Source organism: Pinus tabuliformis, chromosome 3_2 (genome assembly GCF_031772625.1).
Source record: "Pinus tabuliformis cultivar Carrire ecotype Pingquan chromosome 3_2, CPIR1, whole genome shotgun sequence".
NCBI lineage: Eukaryota > Viridiplantae > Streptophyta > Pinopsida > Pinales > Pinaceae > Pinus > Pinus tabuliformis.
The window spans coordinates 1,095,542,507-1,095,563,261 of NC_142302.1; positions in this window are offsets into that span (position 1 = coordinate 1,095,542,507).

Consider the following 20,755-nt stretch of genomic DNA (forward strand, 5'->3'; position numbering starts at 1 on the left):
AGCAACTGGAGGATGTGTGTGGATTACCGCGCACTCAACAAGATAATGATGAAAAATCACTATCTCCTTCCACACATAGATGATTTCTTAGACCAATTAAAAAGTGTTGTTTATTTCACAAAGTTGGATTTGCACAGTGGCTATCACCAGGTCAGAATTGCAGAGCAAGACGTGTGGAAAACCGCTTTCAAAACCAAGCAGGGGCTGTTTGAATGGATGGTGATGCAATTCAGGCTTTGCAATGATCTAGCCACCTTTATGCGGGTCATGAATGATATATTTCAGCCTTTCATTAATGATTTTGTTCTTGTATATTTAGATGATATACTGGTCTTTAGTAAGAGTTGGTTTGAACATGTGTGTCATGTAAAGAAAATGCTTGATGTATTGAAGAAAGAAAAACTCTTTGTAAAATTGTCAAAGTGCGAGTTTGGGAAAACCTCTTTGGGTTACGAAGGTCATATTTTTGTTCATAGTCCGTTAAAAATTGATCCCTCTAAAGTTGAAGCAATTGTAAATTGGCCTAAGCCTACTAGTGTAACTGAGGTCTGTAGCTTTTTAGGTGTAGTCCAGTATTGGAGGAGATTTATTGCTAATTTCTCTGTTATTGCAGCACCTTTGCACACATTTAAAGGTGTGAAACAAGCCTTCCAATGGGGAGGAAGACAACAGAAATTCTTCGAAACATTGAAGGAAAAGATCAGGACCGCACCAATCTTAGCATTACCCGATCTCCAACAGCCATTTGAGATCGAAACTAATGCCAACACCTATGCCATGTGAGTTGTACTAATGTAGCAAAAGAATTCAATTTGTTACCATTCTGAGAAGTTTTCTCAAGCTGTGATAAACTATCCCACCTATGACAAGGAGATTTATGTCTTGGTGTAGAGTGTGAAAAAATGGAAACACTACTTGATCGGCAAGGAAACCATCATTCATACAGATCATCAGCCCTTGCAGTACCTTCAGTCACAAACCAAGTTGCAGCAATCTCATCATTTCAGGTGGATGGGCTTTCTTCAACAGTTTCATCTGGTAATAAAGTATAAGAAGGGCACTAGCAATAAAGTGGCCGATATGCTATCTCGCCCTCCTATTTCTGCTTCTGTTATTTTGCATAATGATTCATTATCTTTTGAGAGTTATGCTGAACAATATGCTAATGATGATGACTTTAAGGAGGTTTATGCAAAACTAACCCATGGTTCACAGGCGGACAACTATCACTTGTAGGGGAAATTGTTGTATCACCTTGGTAAATTGTGTATTCCCATAGGGGAAAGAGTACATGTAATTCGAGAGGCCGACACCTCTCTTGTGTCTGGACACTTTGGTGTCGAAAAGACTTTATGTCATGTACAAAGATTTTGTTTTTGGCCTCATATGAAAAACATTGTGACTCGCTATGTAAAGGGTTGTGTGATGTGTTTTGTTTCAAAGCCCTCTAATAGAAAACTTGGGCTCTACACACCACTCCCTATTTCGAGTCGTCCTTGGGAAAGTGTGTAAATGGACTTTGTAGGAGGTTTACCTTTGTCTAGGAAGGGTCACGACTATTTGTATGTAGTTTTTGACCGTTTTAGCAAGATGTGTATTCTTATGCCTTGTAAAAAGTAGATAACTGCAGAGTAGATTGATTTTATTTTCTTTCAGCATGTTTGGGTCCACTTTGGATTACCCACATCAATTGTGTTAGATCGAGACTCTCACTTTCTTGGAGAATTCTAGACCAGCTTGTGGAGGATGATGGACACCAAATTGAAAAGAAGCACGACATTTCACCCATAGGTTGATGGACAGACAAAGGTTGTAAACCATACCGTGGTACACTTATTACGAGGCTATTGTGGGAAACATCCCAAGTTGTGGGATGAGCATCTCCCCTATGTACAACATTCCTACAACCGAGCAGTGCATTCATCTACGCAACGTTCACCATTCGAGACATGTTTTGGTTACCTACCAAAGGACCCTTTTGATATGGTCTTTGGAAGGGAAGATGGCTCTAGTGGACGTAATGATAGGGACAAAGCTCAACAATTCATTTAGCAAATTCAATTGATTCACCAAGCAGTGCAAGGGCAGTTGGAGAAAAGTCAAGCTCGTTACAAGGCTTGACATGATAAACAACGAGTCGACCATTAATTCCAAGTGGGTGACAAAGTGTGGTTCCACATCAGAAAAGATAGGATAAAGGGAGAAGGAAAGAAGTTGCGACCAATCTGGTATGGACGATTCACCATTTTGGAGAAGATTGGGAATAAAGCATTTCATCTTGACTTGTCGATATATATACAGATGTACTTAGTAGTGACTGTGGAGAACCTAAAGCTATATGAACCACCGTTGATTATGGACATTAATGAGGTAGGCACAGTTCCTACAGTCGATGATTTTGTTCTAGAATATCTCGATGAGTTGCCCGAAGACATCATCCTCAATAGAAGAACCAAGACTTCACGGTGAAGAGATGTAGAATACCTTCGAGTTGGTTTCAAGGGAATGCACCCCAGCAAGGCTAGGTGGATGGAGAAAGAGAAAGTGAGGGAACAATTCCCTCACTTGCCAACTGACTAATGAAAAGCTTTTGGCGGTCCAAAAGCTCCTCAATGGGAGGATTGACCCAGGTGGATCTTTAGACACAATGGCATGGAAAAGCTCAGAATCCAAGTTCTTAGAATGAAGTCAACTCAAGACAGGGCGTAGATCTCGTCATCCTGATCCCAACAGCGTGAACGACACGTTAATTTGAGTCCAGATAATGAAGTTATCACAAAAACAAGGATGATGTGTTCCTTAAGAAAATGAGGATTTTCCTTTAAAAATGGGTTTTAAGCCTTAAAGGCAAAATCACAATCAGAGGATTCATGGAGGTAGGCGCAGTGGAACCCCTGATCACCGATCTATGATTAAATCGGATCGGAAGATTGGAGGGAAATCGGGTTGGGGGAAGGCCATCTACACATATATGTTAGTGGTATCGGCGCAGGTGGAGCGATCGACGGGATCGTTATTGGGACACAGAGGCGATATATGAGCGGGATGCCGATGTGATCAGCTGACGCCGCTATCAGTGATCAGCAATCAACGGTCGACATTTCCTCGGTTACAGGACTTTAGAGACATCGATATGCCAATTGCAACCTCGGGCTCGAACCTGATAAGAAAATAGGCCCAATTTAATGTGTTTTGAAGTCCAGGTAAATGGTTTTTGGTCGGATTTTTAGTGTTTTTCGGGATTTTTAGAGTCTTATCACCTCAACGATAAAAGACTATTTTATGGGTCAGTTACGCCCGCCGATCCTTGAAAGGCCACTGGCCTCTATTGTGAACTAGACAACCCGATTTAAAGGGGATTCTGTCCAAAAACCCATTATAAAAACACGATAGATGGAAAGAGCAGGGGGGAGGCATTTTTGCAGCACGTTGTTTCGTTTGGCAAGAGGCTGAGAGTGCATTTTGTCTATTGGGACAAGTTTTAGATGTTTCAGCCCCTTTTAGTGCCACGGACACTTTGATGCTGCCCACTTCTCCATCTGAGGCATCCATCTCACAGCCATCTTTCAGATTGGAGGTATAAGCCTCTTATATGTAGTTGATGATTTTAAATCCTTTTCTTTCATGCCATTTAATATAAAGGCCTCCCCATTGTTGAGCTAGGCCCGGAGACGTAGTCCAAATTGGACGAACTCTGTTATCAAGCTTTGGTGTCTTCTTTTTGTGCCTTTGTGTGCTTTCTTCTTATTTTCTTGAGTGTACATTGAATTTCTATGTTAAGCTGCAATTTTGCATGTGATTCTTTTCATACATTTATAAGTGAAAACATCCTAGATCAATAAGCGTCAGTGGTATGTGTGGATAGCCATTTCCTTCCCTAGAACATAACGCTTCCATTGTCAGTAGGCTTGCACAATGGAATACATTTACTTGTCATAGGTGGGATACTTTCGGACTGTATATGAAAATGTATCACTGTGATATGCCACTAGATGCCCTTGCTAGATAAGAACTGCACCAATAGCATAGTCAGAGGCATTTGCCTCAATTTCAAATGGTTATTGCAGGTCTAGTACTGCGAGCACTGGTGTAGAGTAGAGGTGATGCTTCAACTCGACAAACACCTTATGTTGGGATTTGGACCAAAAGAACTTTGTTTTCCCTCTGCCCTTGGTGAATTGACCTAAAGGCCAAGTGATATGAGAGAATCCCAACACGAATTTGCAATTTAAATTGGCAAGGTCTAGAAATATGTGGAGCTTTGTTAGTGGTTGGGGTTGGTCAATCCTGAATAACGTTTATCTTGGTTGGGTCCACATGCACACCCCACTCATCAATGATGTACCCCATATATTAAACCTGGGCAATACTGAAACTACATTTCTCCAAATTGGCACATAATTTGTGTTTTCGTAAGGTTTGGAGGACCTATTGAATATGGTGTATGTGCTCTTCCCAACTACGACTGAAGACCAATGTAGCAACCTTAATTAAAAATCCATGTAAAAATATATAAGACCATGGTCATAGAACATGTATTACAAGTTGAACACTAGGAAAGACATCCTAGTGGGTGTTCATTTTGGTTATTATGGCTAATGGAAATTAGCAAAGGAAATGACAAAGGCTTTGGAAAGGAAAAATGACATTTTTGGCACATTTATTTATGAAAATAATGGAAATTAGGAGAAGAGGAAGGTGAAAGGTCACAAGTTGCATATGAGGAGGAAAATGAAGGAAAATAATGGAAAATGAAGAAAATAGAGGCCTCATTGATAAAAAGTCTTATGAGGATCAGTTAACAAGATTTTTGCTCAACATTGGATCAAGAAAGGCAAAGAAGGCAAGAGGAAGGAAGGAGCAAGCAAGGAAGAGAAAAATCAAGTAGCTACATCAGGATTATTTATAGGTGTCGATTTACATGTGTGATTTACTTGCTAGATTTAGCATGCATGGTATTGAATGTGGTTGTTTTTTGTCATGGAATGGTGTTTTCCAGGTGTGACAGTGTTTTCATCCTAGCCTTGCCATTTCTGGATAACCATGGTGTGATGGGGTTCTCTTATTTGGTTGAGCTGGATTTCCAGATGGATTCAATGCTGAGTGAGGTGGATATCTAAAAGAAATAACACATGGCCTAATGATCCCTGAACCAGGCTATGGATTTTGGTAAATCCACTCATCTAGTGACCCCTGAACTGGAATATGGGTTATGTTAAAGCCAAGTATTATGTCCCTTGGTGGGCCTAGGAATCCTCAACTGGTTAATGGTAGGATATATGGTAATTCCTAGAGGTGGTTTTGCTTTATTTGGCATAGGAATCCCTACCGGTGAATGGTGGGATATACGGTAAAGCCTAGAGGGTGCAGTCTCGGTTTAGGGCCTACTGATCCATAGATCAAATTGTGGATTGGAGTAAATCCCATGAGACTTGGAGACATGAAAATTCCTCACAGTGTAGGTGGAGAAATCCAGTGGCATCCATGCTTCTTTTTCCCTAGTGATATGGTGGAGATCGTGGTAAATTTTGTTAATACATGGTTATTGTGTTGGCCTAGTGATTTGGTGTGGATTGTGGTAAAGCCTGGTTTCTATTGATGAGGGTGAGGTGGTTTAGCCTCGGGATTCCCTGGTTGGTTCTTTTGGTTTGAGTCCAACATTCATGCTTGGAATATGGCATGGGGGTGATTGGATGAAGAGAGATCTGGCTCAACCAATCTATGGTTGGGTGGAACGTGGTAGTCCCATACCATGTTTGATTTTGCATTCATTATGAAGAGGTTCTTTCCTTGGTATCTTATGTGTAAATATATTGGTTTATATGTGGATTCTATGGCTGATGTATCCTTGATATTTTTGTTGTTATTATGCTCATTATAAGCATGTATTATGACAGTGATGATGTATGGCTCTCCTCATGTTTTGATTTGTAAATGAATGAACAATGTATTTATGAACTAATAGATGATAATGCAGCTAATGATATAAGGAAACAATGCTTCTTAGAAATTCCCAGATAAGTATGAGACCCTTATGATTAGTTCTATTGTTTAAACCTATAGATTACATATTTGTGGTATGTTTGATGAAATTCCTGTCACGGCTAGTAGGGGTCCAATCTAGTCCTTGTCAATGTTTTTGCAAATGTATCATTGCTTTGTTGTGTAAATTCATTTATGAACCTATCATTAAGTTCTGGGTAGTGACCTAGGATCTGGGCTTGAAAAAGTGGTACAAATCTCGGAGTTGCAGGCATGGTCTGATGATTAAACTCCCTATATGCATGTATACTCATGTTGTGGGAGCATCTGGATCCTCCTAGACACACCCTTGTCCATATCAAGGGAACGTTCGACGGTTTAATGGTCAAAAAACACAATGGGACCCAGGGGCTGGTTACCTGAGTGGTTTGGATGGCTCTTGGGAGTTTTGTTGCTAACGTGAAAGGTATGTGTGATGTGTTCCACTAGTTCCACTTCCTTAACTGACACATAGGGAGTGAAACCATATCATAGTAACTTCTCGTCACATGTTTACACTTGTTGGCTGGTTACTTTGGTAGATGTTGGAGGAGGGTGTTACAAAGTGGTATTAGAGCAAGTTACGCTCTCTTTGGGTCATATTTGATACCATAGAGTGGTATCATAGTGGGTTGCGCTCTCTTTGGGTCATATCTGATACCACATAGTGGTATTAGAGCACGGTTCAACCCTTGGACTGGATGGGTGGTGTGTTGGTCATGCATTCATGTCGGTTGCATATGTGTTCCTTATGCTTGTAGTCCATGTGATTGTTGCATTTGTATGGTGTTCATCATGGTTTTTGTGATGTCGCCATGTGAATGTTGACATTGTTTTTGTGGGATGTGTCATCATGAGTGAATGGTTGTATATGCATTTTTTTATGCATATTGATGTCTATATGTTGTTATGCATGCATTGTCATGGTTATGATTATGCATGTATGGTAGGTCAGACATGCACTATGAGGTCATTGCATGCAATTATGTCATCATGATTTTATTAGTATGTTATGATGCTAATGAGTTGGATGAGATAGAGTAGGAGATGCATATAATTAAAGTGAAGTTGCAACATTAGACATCGAGGCAAGAGAATGTCGTCATACAAGTTTGTATGTTGGGCATGCAGGTATGTAGGTTAAGGATTGTCATATGAATTATGGTTATGTGTATGCCTTTCATTCTATTGATGTTATGATTACATATATGATGGATGTTAGTTGATTAGTGTATTCATATACACGTGTCAGATAGTCATAAATGATAGTAACCTATGGTTGTATGCATTTTAGTTGTTGTTTTATGCTAGTTAACTTGATGATTATGTTATATGTCATTGTTGAATATGTTATACGTTAACTTTGTAGATAGCTCGATGATTATGTTATATGTTGTTGTGAGCATGTTATATGTTAAATTGTTGTTGTTATATGTTAGTTAGCTTGATGATTAGGGTTATTGCAACCAAGATCTTGATGTTATATGTATCATGCTAAATTGCATTGGCCCATGCAGATGGTTAGGGTTATGACATTCAGGTATGAGTCGACATATTTGTGATATTGTGTTGTACTAATATAGACTGACTTTGCATATGTGATTGTTATGCATGAATGATAATTATTTATGAGTTTATAATGTGAACATGTTAGCTAGTTACTATTATGGATATCATGACCTTATTTATGGTTGAGTTGATATGTTGTGAAGTTATATCATGCTAATCTAGCTTGATTGTGTAGACAAGATAGCCTCCCATGAGATACATTAAGGTATGAGTTTTCTTATGTCGTATATTTGGTGCTTGACTGTTTGATTATGTCATCTATTTGGTGTTTTATTTTTTAGTGTCTATTATGTCATCTAGTTGATTTATCTAACATGGTACATTTATAGTTTGTTTGAATGTTTGATTAATTGCATGATATGAGTATGTGTCTGTAAGATTTATTGAAGGAATGATCTTGTTTTAAGATGATTGTACTAACACATATGTGTTGAGACAATTGATATATACTTGAGTGTAAATAGGTGATAGTTGTAGCATTATGTCTAATGATAATGAGTTGACTATGGATTATGACATGATTGTTAGTATTGGTAAAGGTTCATTTCAAATTAGTAGATATGTTGCCTCGATCCTTGGAACATGTGGTCGACATGTGTGAGCAGTTGTAGGGAAACATGCTTGGCGCAAGAAGGTAAGTTAATTGGTTTAATGTTATGTTCACTAATGCAATGATAGTTCTGTGTTTATGGAAGTATGATGCAGGGGATTGCATGGAAAAATAGATTGCTAATAAATCTTAAAGAAGGCTCGGGTTGAGCTTTCCATTGGAGGCTTTAGGAACCATGGGGATTGAGTCATGGTGTTTTTTTCTAGTTTTGTGCTTTTGGTCTTTTGTGATTTTTTGTGCTTGATTGTGGCTTTTTTTACATCTAGTGTATGGCCATACCAATTTGTTTGTGGTGTCGTATTTTTATTGGTTTTCATGGTTATCTCTTGCTTGCTTCTTGGTCTTTCATTTTAAGTTTTGAGTCTTGGGAATTGGTTGGGAAAGAGGAAAGTTAGTGGAGCTCGGGAAGAGCTGAATGAAACCCATCAGGTAATATGAGACATAGATGAAGCTGGTGCATGTATAAGGGAAGTTGAAGGCAAGAGTATGACATCCGGTTGAGTTGGTTGGGTCTATTGGTGTAAATGGATGATGGGATGACAATCATGAGGAAACTAATTAGGAATTGTAAAGTAAATATATTTGAGGCGTCAAATGCCTTGGCTATGTTGGGAACCGTTGTTCTCAATGTTGTGCATGTTGTGAGAAGATAAAGGGAGTTATCTTAACCTTGACCTTATGATTTCTATTAATTATGATGTGATCATGATTGCTTTATGCTAATGTTTATATGCATATATGTATGTATGTACATTGTTATCTGACAGGGTCATCAGGGATCATGATTGTTTTATGTTGATGTTTATATGTATACATGTATGTATGTATGTAGTTGTTTGATAGGCTCACCAGGGATTATTATTGTGGAGGAATGATTGCTTACGCAAGTGATTTTTCTGTGTATACATGTATGTATTATGTCGTTGTATGATAGGGTCACTAGGGATAATTCTTGTGGAGGAATGATTGCTTACGCAGGTGATGTTGGATATTGGATTAAAAAATATTCCCCATGTGTTTCATGACATGGACTAATTGCCTCTCATGGATCTTTATCTATGTTGATGCAATGGTTGACAAAAACCTGCGGATTTTGGTCTAACGATAATCGTGATTCCCAACAAGTGGTATTAGAACAAAGGTCATGAGTTCGATACACACCTGACTCATGTTGGGGGGGATATTGTTGGACATTGGATAAACCAACGCTTCCCGTGTGTTTCACGACATGTAATAACCACCTCTTGTAGATCCTTATCTATGGCGATGTGATCATTGAATAACACTTGTGGATTTTGGTCTAATGGAAATCGTGATTCCCAACAAGTGAATGACATAAAGAGGTTCCCAGTTTATGAGGAATCAAGTGGGAAGAGTAGTCATGAGAAATATATGAGATCAGTATAATGTGGATATGAATTTATATTGCATGCTTGTATTATGCTTATGTTTATGTTATGAAAGGTAATGTTAAAGGATACATCAGCAGAATGAAAACAATGTGCTTTGTGGCATGCTACAATAAACATGGATGACAGAGAGACACTGGAAGCAAGGTTGCTTGGTAAAGACAATGTGGTTTTGGATGTGTGGTACTATTGTTTTGCATATATTGTATATGTTGTATATGTTTCATCTGTGGTGTTGTGCGCATGTGGTCAATTGTGTATATATAGTGTGTGTACATGTTGATTATGAAATGTTATGTACAGGGTGGTAAAAATAATGTTGTGTGAATATTTCATATGCAGTGTTGGCTATAGATGTTGCTATGTACATGTCGGATATGCGGTGATGTGTACATATTGTACTATGCACATGATGGGCATGCAGCGTTGTGTACACATGGTGTTGTGCGCATGTTGGATATGTGGTGTTCTGTACATATCGTCCTATGTACATGTTGTATATGCATTAGTATGTACATATGGTGTTGTGTGCACGTGATGCCATGTACATGTTATACATGTGGTGCTATGTGCAGGTGGTGTTGTGTACATGTCGTGCATGTGGCATCATGTACATGTGGTGTCGTGTACATGTTGTGCATGTGGTGTTGTGTACATATGGTATTGTGTAGACGTTGTACATGTGGTGTGGTGTACATGTGCCATTGTGTACACGTTGTGCAGGTGGTGCCATGTACATGTGATGTAGTGCACAATTTTTGCAGGTGGTGTCATGTACAATTGGTACTATGTACATGTTCTACATATGGTACTAGTGTACAAGTGGTACTATGTGCATGTCATAAATTATGTGTTGTAGGCATACAGTAATATGTATGTGCATTGTGTAGTCGTGGTATCGTGACATATGTATTCATTGTGTTGTACTCTGTGTACACATATGTTTTGTGTCGTACACTAGGTGTAGGTGTATGTATGTATTGTGTGGTGGTATACACCAGATGTAGGTGTATGTATTGTGTTGCATTGTACGTTGGATGTAGGTGTGTGTGTTGTATGTCAAGTGTACGCGCATGCATTGCATGGTGTTTTATGTTGTGTGTGGTTGTATGTGTGTGACAAACACTATGTGTATGTGCACATGATTGAGGAGAAGGCACTAGGTGTTTGTCGGGTGTGGCAACTGATCTAGAGTGTGTACGTTATCCCTTCCTAGATTTAACATTGGTTTGTCAGTTTGGTTATTTTCGACCCCTATGATTCCGAATGTCCAAACTTCTTCTCAATCGAGTTATCCTCCACCTCAACAACATCAACCTCATGTTCATCCTAAAGTTGACACTTTTCCTTCTTCACTTATTTTTTCTTCATTCCTTTCTTTCTCTTCGCCTGGTGAAAGTCTTGATTCTAGTAACCAGGAAGCTAAGAAGAAAAATAAAAGGATGAAGAAGAAGAAGCAAAATAAGTAGGGGGGAAACCAAGAAACCATTGCTACGGACGCAACTAGTATGGAAAAATCTTCCAATCAACCCCGTAAAGTTAAATTCCCTTGCATGTTATGTAAGGGTGACCACCTTCTTAGAGATTGTCTTGGTATTCCCAAGGTATTAGAAGTGTGGTCCACATGCTCACATTGTCCTTTGTCGTCAACTTATGGAGATCATGCTGGTGACAAACCCTTAAGTAGAGATAGTAAGGTCCATGGGAAAAAGGGTAAAGTAAAATTTTCTTGTAATTTATGTTAATGGAATATTCCTATTCACCTTTGTCCTTATATGGATGAAGCCACAAAAGTGTTGGAAAAACTTACAACTTCTCAACCACGACTTCCAGTTGGTTATCGTAAGCTTTCTCCCAATCCTCCACTAGTTGATGAAGTGGTTGATCAAAATCTGAATCAAATCAATCTCACTGTTTAGTCAATTTAGTATGTCCTAAATTGCTACATTAATTATCAATCCGGGAGTCGTAAACTGATGAAGTGGGGCACACGATATGTGCAAGATAACCTCTTTCTTACTTTTTATTATTTTCAATTTTATTTTATTTTGGGGTTTTGTCTTTGTTTATCTCCTAATGCGAATGGAAATCTTATTCCTAAGTTTCAAGAATACTTTAGAAGGCAAGTATGGATATAGTTTTTAGACAATTATGTCTCTTATGATAACTTCCAGAGCTTAACACTTCAAAGGATCTCAAAACATACTAGTGATAAGATTAGTACTTGAACAAGAATGTAAATGTGCAGCTATTCAAATTAAACAAATGATGAACTACTGGTCATGAAATCACTGTCTCTGCTGCTCATCTAAATACAAAAATAAAAGTTAAACTATTGCACTCAAACAAACCAAAAATTGCAGACTAATGAAAGTAAGATCAATTCACTTCACTTATAGTCCGATAGCTTGCCAAGTAGCTTTTCGGGGTTAAGCCATGGCTCTGGAGATAACGTCAATAACATGAAGAATTGATATCTAAATTACCTACTTGCAAATGAAAGTAAAATCAAGTCACTTCACTTATAGTCTGATAGCTCGCCAAGTAGCTTTTCGGGGTTAAACTATGGCTCTGGAGATAACGTCAATAACATGAAGAACTTGATATCTAATTGCAAAAATGAAAGTAAAATCAAATCACTTCATTCATAATCCGATAGCTCACCAAGTAGCTTTTCGGGGTTAAGCCATGGCTCTGGAGATAACGTCAAATGTCATGAAGAACCTGATATCTAACTGCAGAAATGAAAATAAAATAAAATCACTTCACTCATAATCCGATAGCTCGCCAAGTAGCTTTTCGGGGTTAAGCCATGGCTCTGGAAATAACGTTAAATGACATGAAGAATTTGATATCTAACAATAGAAAATAAATAAAACTGAAATCAAAGCATAACTTAAATTGAAAAGCTAGAAAAAACAAAGTTAGTACAGAGGCCAATCTCATGTCACTATTTATTGCAAAAAATTATATGAAAACGCTTGAGCATAGCCTATCCTGAAACACACTGATCAGTGTTAGAAAAAATATACAATGCTGAAAAATTATGTACAAGAATGAAACACTAACACAATAACTGAATTATGAAACATACAGGTGAATGAGCTATGAAATATTTACAATGGAAATAAGAAAACGATGCATGAAGACTTTACAAAAATAGAGAAACAAAACCTCAGCCAGCAGGGGCCCTCTGCACGGCCTTGGTTAACATGCTGTCAATCCGAAATTATGCTCACACAGTCATAAGAAACAGGGTCTTTTATATTGCAAAACAGAGGAAGTATCCCCTCGTTACAACAACAGGACCAATGTCACGGCAACAGTATATAAACTAACAGCAAGACTATATCAAAAACTAACTACATGCGTTTGCAAACATGTTATTTATAGAGGAAATTACATAACTTTTTTTCCTATGAAACACCTACAACAGAGGACATGTAAAGAAAGAACCCATGAGCTTAGCGTCTTGGTTGCCATGATCATTCAATCTACCCGAAAGGTGGATGTTGGATTTGTGTCGTGGAGGCAGTCTACAACTGTCAAAATGGATCCACAGATCTAGGAACGGTCTCGAACCTTTCACATGTTGAAAACAGAAACTTGTTTGCTGTAGAACTCCTCGTTTGACCATAATTTGACCAAGGCTTTCCTTTACGAATTTGGCTGAACCGATAGGACCTGGTCCATGTCTGGATCATTCCTGAACTTCCCACGTACCTCGTTTTACTTGCCAACACCTGTAGCCTAGAGATCAATAAAAACAACTACAGAATCACGAGTCAGCTACGGAAAGTGGTTGTATTCCGTAGCTGATGAAAAAAATCTAAGTCAAATAGAAAACACAAAAATATAGTTAGAAAACCACTTAAATGCACTCTTATAATCAATATGTAATGATCTTTGATAGCTTATGAGGCACTGGTGAGGGGAAAAGGTCTAGGAAAGTATGTAGAAGAGAGGTAGTTTTAGGGCTCAACACTCACTCTCTCTAAACGTGAATCTCATGAGTCCGTTCCCAACCAACCATTGGTTGAGAAAATGGTTGACTCGATTCCACCTTCAATTGATCATACCTTTCCCATAGAGAGCAAACTTCATATCGCTCAAGTTCTTCTCATTTCTTCAAGTTCCAATGAACTAGGGGATAGTTCGTCCATTCCCATAGCACTGGAGAGAAATTATCCCATTCCCATAGTAGAAGGGGGAAGTTCTCCCATTCCTACGATAACCCCTCCAAGTAGCATGGTCACTTCCTTTGATTGGAGTCGACTGACAGGATATCGTCTTCCTCCTTACGTGCCCTTCCAGATCATAGTACAAGATTATAATGTGGTCGTACCTAGAATGATCATAGATGAAGGCACATCTATTAGTATTTTATCCACAACTAATTGGAAATATTTCAGTTCCCTGTAGCTTGTGCCCGTTACCCAAATATGTTGGCTTTTAAAAGACGAACCAGTCAATCGTTAGGGATCCTTCCTAAGTTGCATATTACTTTGGGAGGAAATAATGTCTATATCGATGTGATGGTAGTCCAAGGCCCTTTGGATTTTAATTTACTCCTTGTGCATGACTATGTTTATTTCATGGGAGCTCTTGTCTCTTCACTCTTTTGTGTGATCTATTTCCTACATGAAGGAATAATTGTGACTATTGACCAACTTTCATTCGTTGGTCCTAATTTGACTCCTAATGAACTGGTTTCTCTAAATGGTCCTTATATGTAAGAGGTATCTCCCCCTGTCACAAATTAATTATGTGGCAACATGTTCCATGCTCACGTCTACTGATGATCTAGTAGGTGATGTAGTGCATCATTTACTGGTGGCATTCGATTCTGATCTTTCCATTGGATCCCTTGATATATATTCCTTCTAGAGCATTGTTCTCCCATCTAATGAGAACCTATTGGAACCCATGGTCTCTCATAGGCCATGATCAGGTCCTTGGAATGGAGATCCTTTCTTCTGTCAAGTTCCTTAAAAAATAAAACAAGGTCCCTGGAGCAGAGTTCCTTTTCTTGTGTCAAGCTACTTAAAAAATGAAACAAGATCCCAAAGTAGAGTTCCTTTTCTTGTTTCAATATCATTAAAAAATGAAGCAAGCTCTTATGAGGATAGTTATTTTACTATGTCAACCTCGTTATAAAATGAAATAGGTTCCTATGAGCAGAGTTCTTTTCCCATGTCAACCTTGTTAAAAAATGAAGCAAATTCCCTTTCAATTAGAGTCTTTGATTAGATCTCGTAAATTCCTAGTCAAGTCTTTCACTTGATCTCGCAAATTAACCTTCATTTCATCCACCTGTTGGTACCTAGTAGTCTACTTAGGTGCATGAAATGAATCTTGGGGGGAATGTACCTCAAATTGAGTCATTATGCTAGGGGCATGCAAAATTATTTCAAGCATAGTTTCCCATCCTTCAAGCTTCAATAAAAATAAAACCATTGCCATTTTATCCCTCATGATTTCCATTTTTATTAGCCTATTGTTTCCAGATGAGCCTTGGTTTTTTCATTCTATCGTCACCATCTACTTGGCCGATCATACGCTTTCACTTGGTTTTTACCATTTCTTGAGGAACCACTGCGATGAGTGGGATTATTAGCCAACATGTTGACCTTTGTGTTTTTTGAGCAGTTCCATCATGACCGGAACCAGTTGCTACCCTTTATACCACTTGTTCCTCCAGGAGGAGTCCTCTTTTAGCTCTTTTTAGACTCCCAGAATATGAAAATATTGTCAAGCACTTACCTTTTCGAACTCATAAAAGTAAATGAAAATACATCTACTAAGTATAAGTTTAATACTTTTATGGACTGTGATAGACTATCTACGAAAAAGGAATACCTTAGTCGAACATGGCTAAGAGGTTCTATTGAGTATTGTTTTCTACATTTTCTAACTTGAGAGACTATCTACCAAAAGGGACATCTAAATTTTTCTTTTTTGCCTCTTTTTCAAACTCTATAAACATGAAAAATATGTTGAGTTTTACCTTAGCTAGACTCATTAAAACATTAAACAATGGTGAACTTGTCAAACATGACAAGGTCAAACCTCTCCTTCTCAGGGTTCATTAAATATATTGAAAGGAATTCATATGACAGGTGAACTTACAAATCAAGCTTATGTTATCCTCCTCAAGCTTGTAAGAAAATAAACAGTTACTAACCAGTATGGTTGGGGAAATTGGGAATATAGGGTATTCCTTTTTCTAATGGAAACGAGTCGCTCTTGAACACAAAACTCTTCCATTTAATCTTTGTGGCTATTGGGTTGGGTAATCTTCTTGTCTTTTGGTTATCATACTATTTTCAAAGCCTCCATTTTGGTTTTGGGTCAATTCTACCAACTCCAGTCAGTGTCACGAGTGTGTTCAAGAGAACTCATTCAGTTGATATCCATTACAATACTCTTAAGCCTTCATTCCATATTTTCCTTTCCTGATCCAGTTCCGTATCAGCATCATTTTATGTCAAACATGATTCCCGTTTTGTGTTGTTGATGGGGGATACATCAAGGACCTCCTACAATGGGTCGCTTCATGTTGACATCAACACATTATCTAGGAAGTTGACTTAGAAACATCCCTTGGTACCTTGGTGCTTGCATACAACAATGGAAAGTTTCCTTTCTCTCGGTGACAGGTTTACATTAATGACCTTGTTATACGAAATTTATGCCTACGGATAAGTACATCTTCCATAAGTGGGTAGTTACACTTAGAACAACAGAAGTAAAGATGTTTAACCTTTTCCTACAATAGATAGATAAGATAAAGGAACCTACTTGTAATCCTTCACTTCCTTTGATCTCCTTTGAATTGCTTCTGTCGCTCTCGCTCAAACTGAATTCACTCATTCGGTACCTGCAAACATAAACAGAAGATGATAATAATCAAATCATATGATCCATCTACTGTAAACAAATGGAATTGACAACATTTGAACACACATTCATCATAGGTATAGACAAAAGTATTGGAAAAGGAATAAACAACTTTATTGATTAATAGAAGGAGGAGTTACACCTAATGTGGTTCGATCCCGTGTCTATCATCTAGCTTAATCCAAACCCTCATCACACCAATAGCACATCAATCCAACATCATAACATTACTTAAAAATGATTTCAAGTCTCAAACCAACAATATTTCTCTATAATATCCAAGTTCTAGCCTCCTGATCGCTATGATGAGTGGTCAATTTATAGGGAAATGCAAGTGGTTTTGTCATAAATTAGGTATTGAATGGTTTTCCATAATTTGATAGTTAGTTTCCATGGAGAAAGGGATGAGAGGATAGAGGGTTGAATGATCCATAGCCTATCCAAAATCGAGCTCATAGGATGAGATAAGAGTTGGGTATCCTTCTAGAATGCTCTAGAATCAAGGAATATTCCTAGAATCTGTTATAGATCTAACCCAGACATATTATAGATCTGATATGAAAATATAAGACAATGAAAATAAACCCAGAAATAATATGAAATGACTCTTTATTGATCAAACCCTTAAGGTAGGGTAACACCATACATTCACTCCTTAAGGAAGGAGAACACTCCACAAGCCATATGCCTGTTCATACAATATTCCTTCACATAATTCCTTGATGTGGAGTCTCTAGCCTCTATATAGGCCTCATACATACAATACCATGGGTCATTACCATGGTTCCCTCATACCATCAAACTAATACCATGGGCCCATTAACTTATTACTAACTACTTGTGGTCCCTTACATGATATGGGTTAACCACCTTATTTATTACTATGGCCCATCCCATTATTACATTATTACCTTGGATACCTCCCTTGGTACCCCATATTATCCCCCCTAGGTATATAACATTCCACCCCCCGTAGCATGTTTCGTCCCCGAAACATGGGAAGAACAAAAATAATAAGATCTACTCAAAAGAGTAGTCCATTGGTACCATGCATGTGCATCTAACCATCCAAGAAAAAGGTGAACCCTCGATTTTGTTGGTGCCTTGCTCGCTTGAGATGGAAGTTGACCGTGGTAGCTCTTCTGTATTGATGTGTAGTAGGTGTATCTTCGCTCCTCTCTATCTGTCTTGCGGGGGTCATTGTCCTTGTGACTAATTGGTTGACATCTTGATGGTTGTCTTGCTGGGTGATGTGGGTGATAATATGTTGAAGTTTTAACCCACGGTGTCTTTTTCTTTAATTCACCCTTTACTGAAGCCTAACTTTTTTCTGGTGCATGTTGTGGTGCTTGTTCTGGTGTCTTATCTTCCAATATTACTTCAACCACTGAGTCCTCATCCGATGTAACATTTTCTGCTTCAACCTCTTTGGACTCTACCTGTTTTTTTGGTACCTGATTTGATGTCTGTTTTTTGCTGTTGACCATCAATGGCTCATCATATGATATGTCAATCCCTGGAACATCTTCTGCTTCAATGTTCGTGGACTCTACCTGTTTATTAATGGAAATATCCTGTAATGTAATTTTCTTCTTTTTATACTAGAGCTTCAGGAATTTCTCTTGCACATTAATATTGATAGTACCCACCTCTTCCATCCAAGGGTATCCCAAAACAATATCCACATTAGCCATATCTGAAGCATAAAAATTAGAATGCAATACATACTTGTCCATAGAAATCTTCAAATCTTTATAAACTTGAACATCCTCATTATCAATCAGTGCGGTTTCAATGTGTTTTGCTGGAACTTGCAATATTTTTTCCAAATTAACATTAATAAAATTATGCTTGCAACTAGGCTTTATAGAAACCATGATCTTCTCCTTTTGAATCAATCCATGAACCTGCAATAAGGAGATATCAGCAGAAAATAACCCTTTAGGTTCCTTGGTTTCCTTCTTTTCTGTAAAAATAAAATCGTTGCTAGGCTGTATGTCTGTCTGTGTGACCTTATCCACAAGATTAGTTTTACGGTCAAAGTGGTCCATAATAGCTTTTGTGAATATGTCCCAAGTCAAGGGCCTTTGATAGCAATGTTGATGCCTTTGCCACCATTGCCATCTTTCATTGTCCAAGTACATTTTTCCCATTCTCAGCCGAGTCTCATCATCCATGATGTAATTCAAACTAAAACATTTCTCCATTTGTGCTAGCCATTTGGCTGGATGAGAGCCATCAAATTTATACAAGTCCCTCAAACTCTGATCTTGGCCCGCCATCACAAAAAAAAAATTGGCGAAAATTTGAAATGGCCACAATTCTGTCAATATTGCTCAGAATCCCTATTATGACCTATTTTTGGAAATGAAACAACCATTCTGCATCTGCCCATGTGATAGAAATCTTGATCCAGGCACTCTAATTTCAGATCTGCGCTGCAACACTCCCGCTGTCACCAAAATTTCTGCAAAAAAGAGCTGATTTTAAATCAGCGATATCTCTCTCATCCGGACTCCGATTTGACTGATTTTTTTTTTGAAATTGGGTATTTTTTCACAAAGAATCCATATCTGTAATTATATTTTATAGATCTTGCACCAGGGCGTCCAGATCTGTGCCAAAAACTCGCTGCCCTGAAAATTTGTCTGCAACCCCGCTGATTTTTAGATCAGCGATATCTCCTTCATCCGGACTACGATTCGACCGATTTTTTTTTTGAAATCGGGTATTTTTCCACATAGAATCCCGATATGCAATTAGATTGAGTAGATCTTGCACCAAAACTTACAGATCTGATCTGCAAACTCGCCACCCCCGAAATCCTGCCAAAAAAAAAAAATTCTCCACTGTTTGCCCAAGAAGGTGCTCTGATACCACTTGTTATAGATCTGATCTATAAATATATGAGAAATAGAAATATACCCAAGAATAACAAGATCTGAATATAGAAATGTTTCACTTTATTAATATCAAACCCTTAAGGTAGGGCAACACCATACATTCACTCAAGGAAGGAGAACACTCCACAAGCCATATGCTTGTTCATACAATAATTCTTGACACTATTCCTTGACACCTCTCCATGTGGAGTATCTAGCCTCTATATAGGCCTCATACATACAATACCATGGGTTATTACCATGGTTCCCTCATACCATCGAACTAATACCATGGGCCCATTACATTATTATTAACTACTTGTGGTCCCTTACATGATATGGATTAACCACCTTATTTATTACTATGGCCCATCCCATTATTACATTGTTACCTTGGGTACGTCCCTTTGTACCCCATAATATCCCCCCTAGGTATATAACATTCTCCACTGTTTGCCCAAGAAAGTGCTCTGATACCACTTGTTATAGCTCTGATACCACTTGTTATAGATCTAACCCAGACATATTATAGATCTGATATGACAATATAAGACAATGAAAATAAACCTAGAAATAATATGAAATGATTATTTATTGATCAAACCCTTAAGGTAGGGTAACACCATACATTCACTCCTTAAGGAAGGAGAACACTCCACAAGCCATATGCATGTTCATACAATATTCCTTCACATAATTCCTTGACGTGGAGTCTCTAGCCTCTATATAGGCTTCATACATACAATACCATGGGTCACTACCATGGTTCCCTCATACCATCAAACTAATACCATGGGCCCATTACCTTATTACTAACTACTTGTGGTCCCTTACATGATATGGGTTAACCACCTTATTTATTACTATGGCCCATCCCATTATTACATTATTACCTTGGGTACCTCCCTTGGTACCCCATATTATCCCCCCTAGGTATATGTTGGAAATAATACTGAGAGGGGAGGGTGAATTAGTATTATCAAGTCAAATATTCCCTTTTTCAAATCCAGATAATATACGCTACTTCAGTTAATTAAAACCGCATATATACACAACTATGTAGAAGGAAACCCGCGTATACAATGAAAACTTATAATTTACTTTATCTTTCAAAAGGTGATTATTAATCTTTGTATCGGAATCAAATAACCAGTAACCAGAGACAGTAAAATAGATCTGAAGACTATCACACACACAAGAACACAAGATATAAGGTGGAAACCCAATGTGGGTGAAAACCACCTGCTGCAATTTGTCTCTATCTTCTTTTAATTAGAAACTTCTTTTTACAATGTACTGGCGCCATCCTTTACCAGTACGCAGGCTGCAACCTGCAGAGAGCTACAACCCTCTCTCGTTCTCCA